At 39.3% G+C, this 11253-nt stretch overlaps 1 protein-coding gene across 13 annotated transcripts in view; it reads left to right on the top strand.

Moving 5' to 3' along the window:
* The first annotated feature begins 346 nt into the window (after window positions 1-346).
* LOC139987786 (CUGBP Elav-like family member 1-A) overlaps window positions 347-11253 on the top strand; it is a 354004-nt gene continuing 343097 nt past the window's right edge. For 12 of the 13 annotated variants that reach the window (XR_011799931.1, XM_072004466.1, XM_072004473.1 and 9 more), the window contains exon 1: window positions 347-898. The gene's annotated coding sequence lies outside the window, so the exon portion shown is untranslated. Of the gene's footprint in view, window positions 903-11253 lie in introns of all 13 variants that reach the window. The other variant, XM_072004461.1, reaches the window with a different exon arrangement.

Raw genomic sequence — 11253 nt, 5'->3', positions numbered from 1 at the left:
AAGTACGAGATAAATATCGTTCTCTTATAAAAAACTGAAAGAAAAATGGCAAAGAATGGATTTTGTTAGATATCGTTAGACTCATCGGCTCTCGTTCGCCGGTTGATACAAAGAATGTATGTACATAGACAGCGGACGACGACGACAACGACGATGACGACGACGACGAGGACGACGACGACGACGACGACGACGGCGCGGTGGCTCGACGCACCAAGGCAGAACAGACAGAGAAAACGGAACGAACGAGAAGCCAGAGGGGTGGCGAAGCGTCGGTGGCGCCTCCAAAGCGTCGGTTGGTGGGGGCTCGTGGTAGCAGGGGCGTACGGACGCGACGCGGCGTATCCATCTCTCCTCAGTCGACGTCAAGCCGTCGCGACGCGTGCGTCTTCTCTTTTGTTGGTTTTGCGAACCTCACGAGACTCGCGTGTCTCGCACAGCGTGACTAGTCTTGTCCGTGTTCGCCCACCTGTTCGCTCCAGTAAGTCGATCGCGAGTATCATGACAACGAATGTTATGTTCCGTGTAATAATCGGCGACTCGTCACTTGGTGCACGTGCGTCATCCTTGTTGTCGTAGCTCCGTTACCTTGTGTTTCCGTGTTTCACCAAGGATACCTGAGATTTCGAGGGGTTCTCGCGAGTGACCTGACAACCTCGCGGTCCAGGATCTGCCACGCGATCATCGCGACGCGTGTGTCGTGTTTCGAGCACCGTAATCTCGTGATAGGTGGTTTGCTGGCCGGCTAAACTGGAACAGTGTGCTTGCTACTGATACGTTGCAATAGAAGAAGAAACAAACGGTGTGAGGAAGAATCTGTTGCAATCGTGTTGGAAATCAGTGAACCAATCTCTCGGTGATAATTAGTGCGAAACACTCCTTGGATTATGACTGTTGGGTAGGTATGCGAAAAAATATTCCAATTATTGATATTTATATGAAAGAGGGTTGACGTCGTTCGTGTTTGAAATCAGTCAGAATCATTGACGTTGGGATGTTACCGATGTCCATTGCTGACACAATCATCATGATAGTGGATGAATAGTGGAGCGATGGTGCGCTAGGAAGAGAATTAATTGGAGAAATGGTCGTCACGTTCTCACGTTCCACATTATCCATGTTGTACGTTATTAACGCGAATTTCTCGTTCGTCAGCGGTTAAAGCTTCAACTATCGTCGTAACAGTATGCAATATGAATCAACGACATGCTTGCTTATAAAGAAGTGTGCTTGTATCGTACGAGAGATGGTAGCGAAAGCTGTGTGATACGTTCTCGATCTTTTCATTAGGGGCGAAGGTTTGCGTATTTTCGTCTCAAGCGTGGATCTCATCGGTTCGAGATCGGCTTTGTCAGCCGATTAACATTTCCACTTTGGTATTCGTTGAGATCTCGTTAATGTTTCAAGCCAGCCTCGTTTATCTTTGGACAGGTGACAAGTGTTTTCGCTCAGGGCAAATTTACAATAGGCGCGAGTGCTGGATCCGACCCGCTATAAAAGTCTTCAACTACCGGTATGGCTTGATAGTCTCGTTGAAATTTAAATAGATCACTGTCAGACGTTCATCTTGCGTTTCGTAACGTGATTGCGCTTTTCTATCTTCCCACTACACAATCGTGATTCTACTTCTAATTATTTTAAATTCTTTGAACGCAACTTGTTGGAAATGGAGTTCTATCCGACCTATTCAAATATACGATACACTGCAAAATAGAGGATCTAAGGAGAATAAAATAGAGGAACAAGGTGAACTAAATCGACGAGCCTACTAGGTTTGATAGATTGACATGTTACTCGAACGATACTGTGATATACATATATATGTATATAGATTGACGTAGAGACAATCGATAGAAGAATTTATGCAAATATAAGAAGCATAAAATCGGCATGGAAATCAATTTAACACGGAAAGTGATACTCCGATCGTTCCAAGCGCTATATCTTGAATCAAAGTTATTTTGAAACACGAAACATTTGTCCAGCTCTAGCTATTCATGCTTCTAATCCTCCTGTTTATCGCGCTTTAATGACTCTGTCAGTAAGGCGTAATGATGAAGCGACTATTTAGATTGACATCGCCGCTGGCCTTCTCACCTTGACGGCTGTTGCACGCTTTCGCAATTTAAACCGGTCAACGTGTCGTATCGCGTGTTACAGTGTTACAACGTCCGATTTCTACTCTTTCACTGTTTTCATTACTCGATATCGATTCGCGATTATCAGCGCCGTATGAATTCTCCGATCGAGGCATCTTACGATCGCTTCTACAAGCGTACGCGCGATTTCGATGGCCTTGAAGTTTCGGTTGTACGACATGGCTGCGTGGATCGCATATAGTCGAAACGGTATCGATATTATTAGATTGCTGCTCGACACGTTTCGACAACGATCGTTGTTACGAAAATTTGTCAATGGTTTGCCTCACGTGTCAAATGTGTTCGCTGTTTCGCAGTTTATTTCGTTTGGCAGTACTGTGCGTTTGTTGGTTTCTTTTAAGTTGCGTAATGGCGGGCGTGAATTATCGTTCGTCTAACGAGCCAAATACAAAGAGCCGATTGTTCCAACGTTTAACCCTCGGCTGATTGGGTCGTTTCAGACTTCGATCCTCAACGAAATAAAGGATACGAACAAAGATATGAAAGGGACGCATTAATAATAAAATTCGCAAAATATGCAAAACGTGAAATACACGTATTATACGAAATGAATAATAGTAAGTGGTTAAAGTTAAAATCTAAAAGAGAAAAATTTGTATCTAGCTTTCGATTTATTATGAATTTTCTAGTTATATAGTACAATGGATCTCCATACTCCATATATAATATATACATGTGATTCGTATAACGCATATTATCATATACAATATATATGACGCTGCTTCCTATAACGCGCAACGTATGTCCTCGTTATACGACGGTCGACTGTATACCTTTCACACTTTTTTTCGCAATATTCTATGATTCTACGCATCTCGTTGCGTATAATTTAGTTTGTTTAGATTTATAATTTCGATCGTTGCATAGCTTCCGTTAATCGATAATCGATAAATTTTTGAATAAAGTTCTATAATAGTAGCTGTAATCGCCTATGTTTACATATTTAACAATGGAATTGCACGTAGGAAGTTGTACTGGTCAGAAATGACCCAGTCATCGCCATCATCTGTTTATCGTTCTTAAGTTAAACCGTATAAAGATTCAGTTATTCGTTGAAAAAGCAGCGAATTGTAATTTTATTGCGATAAAAAGATTGTTTCTGGAACCGACGATTTTATTCCCGAAAGATCAAGCTTGGCTATGTTGGTATGTCTGCGCCACGCAAAATCAAGCAGAATCTGTACGTTCTTGATTCAAGAACTATTAATTGGGTCACGCGTGATGATTCGAATTGCTATGAATTTTCAAACATACTTATTCCATACGAAAAATATTACTACTTGAAATTAATATTTCTCCGAATCTGCCTTAACGCCTTTAACGATAAACATGTTCATTTGATTGCAATGATCGACACCATAAATTTTTCTTAATAAAGGAAGCAGCATTTCTCTTTGTCGATTTTTTCGGTTTGAATTGTACAAACTCATAATCGGAGATACGGGCTTTCCAATGATAAATAGCAAACATATACCCGTTCGAATAATTACTCGTGGTATTGTATTGTACGTCAGCGTTCATAAGTTCGGGGTCACGCATCAATTGATACTCCTAACTGAAATTGTTGCAAGAAAATAGTTCGTCTACTGTCAAGTTGTACGCACAGCGATGAAGTAGATTTCGAGACAATTTCAAATAATATAATATATAAAGTTACTTTATATAATTATCTGAAAAAAAGTTTGAAGATAGTCCCGAATAACGCGACATTGGAGAATCTTTAAGCAAGTTTTTAAATTTGACAATAAGTAATGACAAGTTTGCTTTTTAGATCTGCAGTATACATTTACAATGTATCGTTCCATTCTCATGGAATCATTAAAAAAGTTAACAGAAATATTCAAACGAGTCTGATAAATAAATCTGAAAATGGTCTCGCAGCAAACTTCGATTCTCTTCGTGCGTACGCGATCTACAAACCGTAATATCTTCCGCGACAGAAAAGGGAGAAAAGGAAAGAAAAGAGGAGGAAATAAAAGAAAAAGAATTTGAAGAACAGTGCGAGCTTACGACATTCGTCGGGTTGTCGAACGTGCGGTGGCTACTGGAGAAAACGCTGTTCCGGCGTCTTTGTCCCGATCGGCACGTCGCTTTATCGTGGCACGTGAGCCTCGTGCCAAAATCACCAGGCACTGGCGACAAATCGGTATCGTGGATTTATTCTCGGCGTCTTTGCCGCGGTGCGGTGTCGAGAAACGATACAGCAAAGTGGAAGCGAATTGTCTTCTGCGAGAGCTTTTGACCGAGAGACCGGGCCGGGAAAGCTGCGATATGTTTTCACGGAGTGGCTGCATCTTCGAAGGCGTTCTGTTCCTTCGACGTAAAGAGATCTGGACACGAACTCTCGAGAAGGTGTCTGTATCGAGAAAAGAAACGAGTGGCGGCGCCGACTCGTGCTCTTTCTTCTTCCGATCCCTTCGCGTGCGAGCTTTTCTCTTAAGCTCGTTATCCACAAGCGTATATGTACAACCTACCGCTGTATAAGGCTTTGCGTTGTTTTTGGGTAGCTTTTATAATCGCTTCGAATTAGAGAATTCTTCTATTAGAATTACACGTTTACAATTATTATTTTTAATTAGAATTTAATACCGCCATTTTTTTTATATTACAGATGAGCGGAATCTATGTAGAAATCGAAGAATTTACGATCGTAGATCGTTTTATTTCGCTCCGCGTTACTTATAAATCTTGTTAAGTTATACGATGACTATATACCAGTCGGTCCATTCAAGTTTTTCCACTATTCACTTATAATAATTATCATTTCACAATACTATCAGTTAAGTTATAAACGAGGTTATAGTACGTGAGGTCGTTCTTTCGTAACTCTTATCAGACACCCGCCATTCACGTGTCAATTACCGTTATGGGAAACCAGAATTAGAAATCGGACAAAAATAACTGTGTTATAAACGATATGAAATAACGAGTTGAAACGAATCTCTAGATTTTATCTCTTTACTTACGTTCATAAAATATAAATTTGCATAAACATTTTCTGCTCATGTGCGGTAATGCATTTTTTGTATATGTTATGTAATGTGGTGTACATTGCTGAAAAGAAAACTAGCTGGCCGACACAGGGGCAAGGACGGTACTGCTCTACTTTGTATTGTTTACCGTCACACGTTGTTGTATGTATCGTCTTGTTCGTATACGTGACGTTTTCGGCCAATACACGGATTCTGAATTACATTGAGCCTACATGAAACAAGCAATAAGATCCGCATTCCTTACGTTAGTCTTCTTTCTAGTAACACACACTACACATTATGCTATACTATTGTTTTACAATCAATATGCCTGACGTGTGCTATGAGCGAGCACGTGGCGATATATTCATCGTCAAGGCAAAATCAGAAAGGAATTTTCCTCATTTACAGATGAATGTATATTTGTATTACGATATTGTGGGTCAGTTTTTACGACGATAGTTCTTATTTCGTTATGAACGGGACGACTCGGTAGACACGAGGAAGACAAGGTTCGTTTCGTATAGACGAGAAGTTTGCGCGTTATTAGAGTATCGCGGAGGATTTTCCGTCGTCGACAATTATACTATGCAATTATACAACACGGAATGAAATTATACGCTAATGACGTTGCAACATGCTCGTCGTGATAATGGATAGGAAACTTGTTTCCCTTCTCCGCGTTTTATTCAAGGCTTCACGATGCGAATGCAAGTGTAATTTTTGTTCAATCTTATGTGATTTTACTCGCATCGTTTGAAATGATGTAATACGTTTATTTTTCCAAGTTAACTTCGATACGATTACACCTACTTGGTACAAATGCTGCTTCGAGCGAATAATTTTTCGCTAAACGATGCTATTGTCACCTCGTATCGTAATAGCAGGGGAATAGTTTAACTGAATCAAAGAAAGCATACGCTCTACTACTTTCCTTCCCAGTTCGTTGAATAACATATATGCTCATGTAGAAAAATATAATATATTTCTTTAACGTTATTATTTATTCTACTTCTTTTTCAAATAGTATGTTGCAATAATTTTGAATAAGAATGTCAATTTGTACGATTAAACGACGTCCAATGATATTCCATACTTTTGGTATCTACAGTGTATTTACTTTATCTGGCATTGAAGAAGGCACTTGAAATTATTTTAAGCGTCGAACACGTATGGTGTATTATTGAAATAGACTTACGACGTAGAAATTCGCTTATATTTCAAATGCATTCGGAATAATTGAATTTCTCCGAAAATTATTTCTCCTAAAACCTTCTTCTCTTGTCAAACGTATAACTGTATTTACCATTGGATTAATTGGAAAATATAGAATGTTAAAAATATTTGTTTTTTTGTTATGAATATCTATATACTGTCAAAAGCATTTGTATATGGATACTATAGCGTATACTACGTACTGCGTAATGCAAGGAAGGTTCTGCGTGTACACAGGGAGTAGATTTTCGACTTGGTGACCTACATGTACAAGAATCTCTGATTACATGTCTCGGATAATCGAGAGTCAGATAGGCAATGCCCGTATAATTGGAAGTCCAGATAATCGATGTTCGAATAGTTGATATCTAGATAATTGACGTTTTACAGTATTAACAAAGTAGCATTTGTTGACACGACACAGCGGAATAATTGAAATTATTATTGGGTCGTGAAATTTCATCAAGATAATCCAAGCAGCTGACACAATAATATTATATTATTTTATGCAATGTTTTGAATGAAATTTTTAAAATAACACGTTGGATGTAATATATCCTTTTTTTTTTGTAATAAAAGTCGATATATTATCGTATAATTAAATTCACCGTGGATTCAATTTATATTTTTCCAACTCATGCTTCTGACATCGAATGTCAGGTGAAAATATTCTATTAGTAAACGAACTACAATGTAAATACGTATGTTGAAACTTGAAACTAAAACGGTGACCTGCTATAGCCAGCTCTCGTGAAAAATAAGAAAATGATTGGGACCAGAAAATTGTTACAAAGTAAAAGAAATTGAAAGGTGACTGATCAGAGTCGTTGAAAAAAGTACAAATCTGGTTTAGTAAAAAAATTTCGGAAGATGATGAAAAGGAATATATGTATATCGGGAATTTAATTAACAAAACTGAAAATCATTAACTCCTTAACGGCCTGTGACCGAGAGACTGAACCTGTGTCGAAATTAATAGAATAAAATTGTAACACGTGCGAGTATTCTGCGATGCTACGAATGTATCATGCGTTTCGCTCATGCTCGTGTCATGTTAATACGTACAGGTCTTTTGTTTTCCATTATTCCGCATTCTACTTTCAACAATGGTTTCAACAATGCAGAAGCGTTTGCATCTTGTAAATTACTTCAACAAAGAGTAATTATGTCTTCTTCTTGTATTGGAACAGCGATGTTATTGAGCAATTATAACGATACATTTGAAGGTTGAAGAAAACATTTTGGAATATTGTACTTTAGTTGTTAAAAGCAATTATTATAATTATCGATCATGGCATATCATACTCTACAGCACAATGGAGGTTGAGGGAAATAGGAAGAGAGACAGAGGTGCATGCCAGAGAGCAGTGACTCATAGTTGATGAAAGAGCAGCGTGTAAAGTACGATAACGCGCATAGCCTGGCCCGAGTCCAATTGTAAGCGCGTGGGAGCCGGGCGATCAAATCGAACGCGTTTACAAGAAACGCCAGTTCGTGCTATAATCGAACAGCAAAAGTGGCGATATCGGAACGGACTCGAGGCCAAAGATAAAAAAAGCAGAAGAAAAGAAGTGTTCCGCTGGGTTGCGCGACGATATGCTATGCAGATGTAAAACGCCTGCCGTTTGTGTATCGGTTTCGGCGTCAGTGACGGCCGCACGTTTCGCGCTCTCTCTATTTAGATGGTAAAAGAACACTTGCAAAAAAACAACAGCGTTACATAAAAGCAAACGCCGAATGCCAAGTAATAATGCGTTCTGACGTGTATATGAACGCAAAAGCTGCTCCAATTGTGTCGATTGCTACATACTCACAGATATCGACGTCCACGACCTTTGCCCTAGACGTCCCTGAAAAACCTCCCGACCACCGAACAATAATCAGTTATGCCTATTTGACGTGGAAAGCTACTGGATTCTATAGGATGTTTTTGAAATATTGGAAAAATATCGAATTAAATCTCTAAATACGTGTTAAGTAGCTTACTCGATCGCTGTTCGATTCACCCGCACGCGTGACTTCTAACAGAAAAACGGAGGAGTTTTCCAGAAAAACAAAAAGTCGTTAATCAAATGGCATACCGTTTGAACGGAACACCAATCTTGGAAGAAATCGAGGAACAATTTCTCGATTATTTCTGGAACAGTCGTCGGTTAGTCGATAAATCTAAGTTGAAAACATAACGTGTCGAAGCTGCGCACGACTCTCGTGGCGGTGTAAAGTTTAATGGTACGTTCCGGTCCGAGGAGAGTAAACTTCTGCCGTCGTTGGTTATCGTTAACCAGCAAAAACCTGCTTCGAACCTTGTTTAGAGCAACGTGGAAAGCAGCGAGAACACTGGGTCGCAATACACACGCACATATACGCAACAACAGAGGGCGGGGAGGAATGAAGTAAACGATAGAAAATTAGTTAATTAGTTTTCCTGGCTCGATGAATGGGCGGTCGTGTTGCGACATAGATTTTAATGTGGTCATTTTCATATGGCTGCATAGCGTCGGTTATGATAGCTATAAGTCAAAGTAATAAAAGAACTCGCAATTTAGTCGAAATGGGAAATCATCATTTCGATGCAAAATAAAAATCACGGTGTTACTTCCATTTCTATGATTTCCACAGCTTTCCGGTTCCACTTTCATAAATTAATGGGAAAAGTATCGGTGCGTCTCGATTTTCACGCAGGTGACCAATCTAGCGCAAGAATGAACCATGAAGCTCGTTCTACGGTTTCGCGCTAACTATAACGAGCGTCCGTCCCTATGGTTTTCTCAGTCTTCCAATGTACCTATAACATTCCGTGAACTTTTTATTAGAAACTTGCGAGTAATGTTAATTTCGACGATAGAAGCGAATCTTTTGATGAAGCTTTAATTAAAAATTTAAGTACGATGAGGCGTTAATTATTTACAAATGATTGCAATGTGTTATAATAACGTGAACAATGTTAAGCCTGTATATGTACGTATAATACATCGACAACAGACAATAATAGAAAAGTAATTGTACGTTTGCGGTTAGGCAAGATATTTTCTGTTTAATCACTGGGAAATATTACGCAACCGTAATTAGATACAATCGTGTTAATATTTCTTTCATCAATAATGTATCTATACTATACATGTATACGTAATCAAACTATTTAATAATAATTAGAAAGTTGATATGAAGAGAGATTTTTTATAATCGGCATGCAATGTAAATGATATTTAAGTGCAATAACGTAATTGAATAAACAACTTCCTCTTTATGACTGTAGAAACGAGTTTCTTATATCAGCGATTTTATAACGTTCAACGATATTATATCCTAATTATAGAAAATACCTTCGTGTAACAACGATAATTTCCATCGAATATTTCATCGAGATGATTATTTCTCATACATTGAAAACTCACGCATACAGACTCGTTACGATTTATCGATCGGCAGTCAGTCCTTCGAATTACGTTCGAGTAACACGGTAATTTTCCCTGACCAGCCATGCTTCTATTTGGCTGTACAGATTGTGAATTATAAATCGACGTTGAAATTTATTAATTAAACCGGAAACAAAGATTTCGTTTAATATTCAAATAGAGACCAGCATTGGCGCGTTTGCGTGCTGTGTAATACTCAATTGGCCGGCGCTCGTGAAATATTTTGTAAACGTCGCATTATAAATTCTGATATTATTCACGTATCGTTATCCTGTGACTCTTTTTCCTTGTCGTGTCGTATTTTGCAAATCCGTTCGTTGCGAATTTAAAATACCACGCCGATGTAGCCGATAGAAATTTCAAACGACGCAATATCCTTTTTTACAGATGTGAAATTATAATATACAAATCTTTCGTTGAACGTGTCCGGAATAAATTTTTACGCTGCTAATAGCATCGAACTCCACATTTTAGAATCCATCCGAACCCCTGCCATGCAATCCATCAAAAATTTGATATCGAAAGGGTTAATATAAATAATCGTAATTTAACTTCGCATTGAAACTGTTTTATAATACTGCTTTTTCGCTCTTACAAAAATGCCAGAATAGAGATTGAAAATAGAAACGATCCCAAAATTTTAACCCAAAAGTCTGCTCATTTCGAAACAAAAGAATTTTTTCCGCAAGAGCAATCAAAATATTCCACCTCGAATTCTGAAACAAGACGCTCTTTTTACAGAAACGTGACATTCGCATCTCTTCGAAATACCAGGAAAGAAAAAACGAAAAAGAGGTAGACACAGAGAGACAGAGAGAGAAAATGCTCAAAAAGGGGGGAAAAATGATTCAGCGAAAGGCGTGCAGAAAAATGAGGGGCGAACGTTAGGGGAAAGTGGAAGGTTTCGATATAGATAACGTAGCAGAACGGTGGAATCGCTGAAGGTGCTGAAAAATGCAAGCATGTCTATCGCTAGCGCGCGACAAGCAACGGTGACTTGCGGTCTAGCAGTGTGCGGCGCAAATTCTACTGGCGATGTCTGACTACAAACGCGGCCGAACCACTTGGTTTCCCACGTGAAAGCGCTTACGTTAGCTCGAATCGAAGAGCGAGATAGGGAGGAAGAGAATGTTCGGCCAGGGATTGCGGATTGCAGCCACCGAGTTTTTGAGTCTTCTCCGCGATTCTTTTTGCTTGGCCCTTTTTTTTTTCCTTTTCGATTTCTCTTCCAACCGTCTGCCTCCCTTCTTTCTCTTTCTATTTCTGATTCTCCATCTCTTTCTGACTTTAACGCGCGCGCGCGCGCGTATGTATTTTCCCTCTTTCCCTCGGCAACGAGCGAAATCGAAGCTCGGTTCCTCCTTTGTTCCCCATGTGAAAGCGCTCGTTACAGCGTTCCGTGCCGCAGGCTAACGTTATTGTTACTAATTTCGTTCCGCCTCTTTCGATTTCAGTTTTCAGCCTGCCAGTAATTATGAACGAACCCGCTGC

This window comes from Bombus fervidus, chromosome 5, assembly GCF_041682495.2.
Source record: "Bombus fervidus isolate BK054 chromosome 5, iyBomFerv1, whole genome shotgun sequence".
In the NCBI taxonomy this organism is placed as follows: Eukaryota; Metazoa; Arthropoda; class Insecta; order Hymenoptera; family Apidae; genus Bombus; species Bombus fervidus.
Note: the sequence above shows the minus strand (reverse complement) of the source record. Positions and strands in the feature narration are given on the sequence as shown.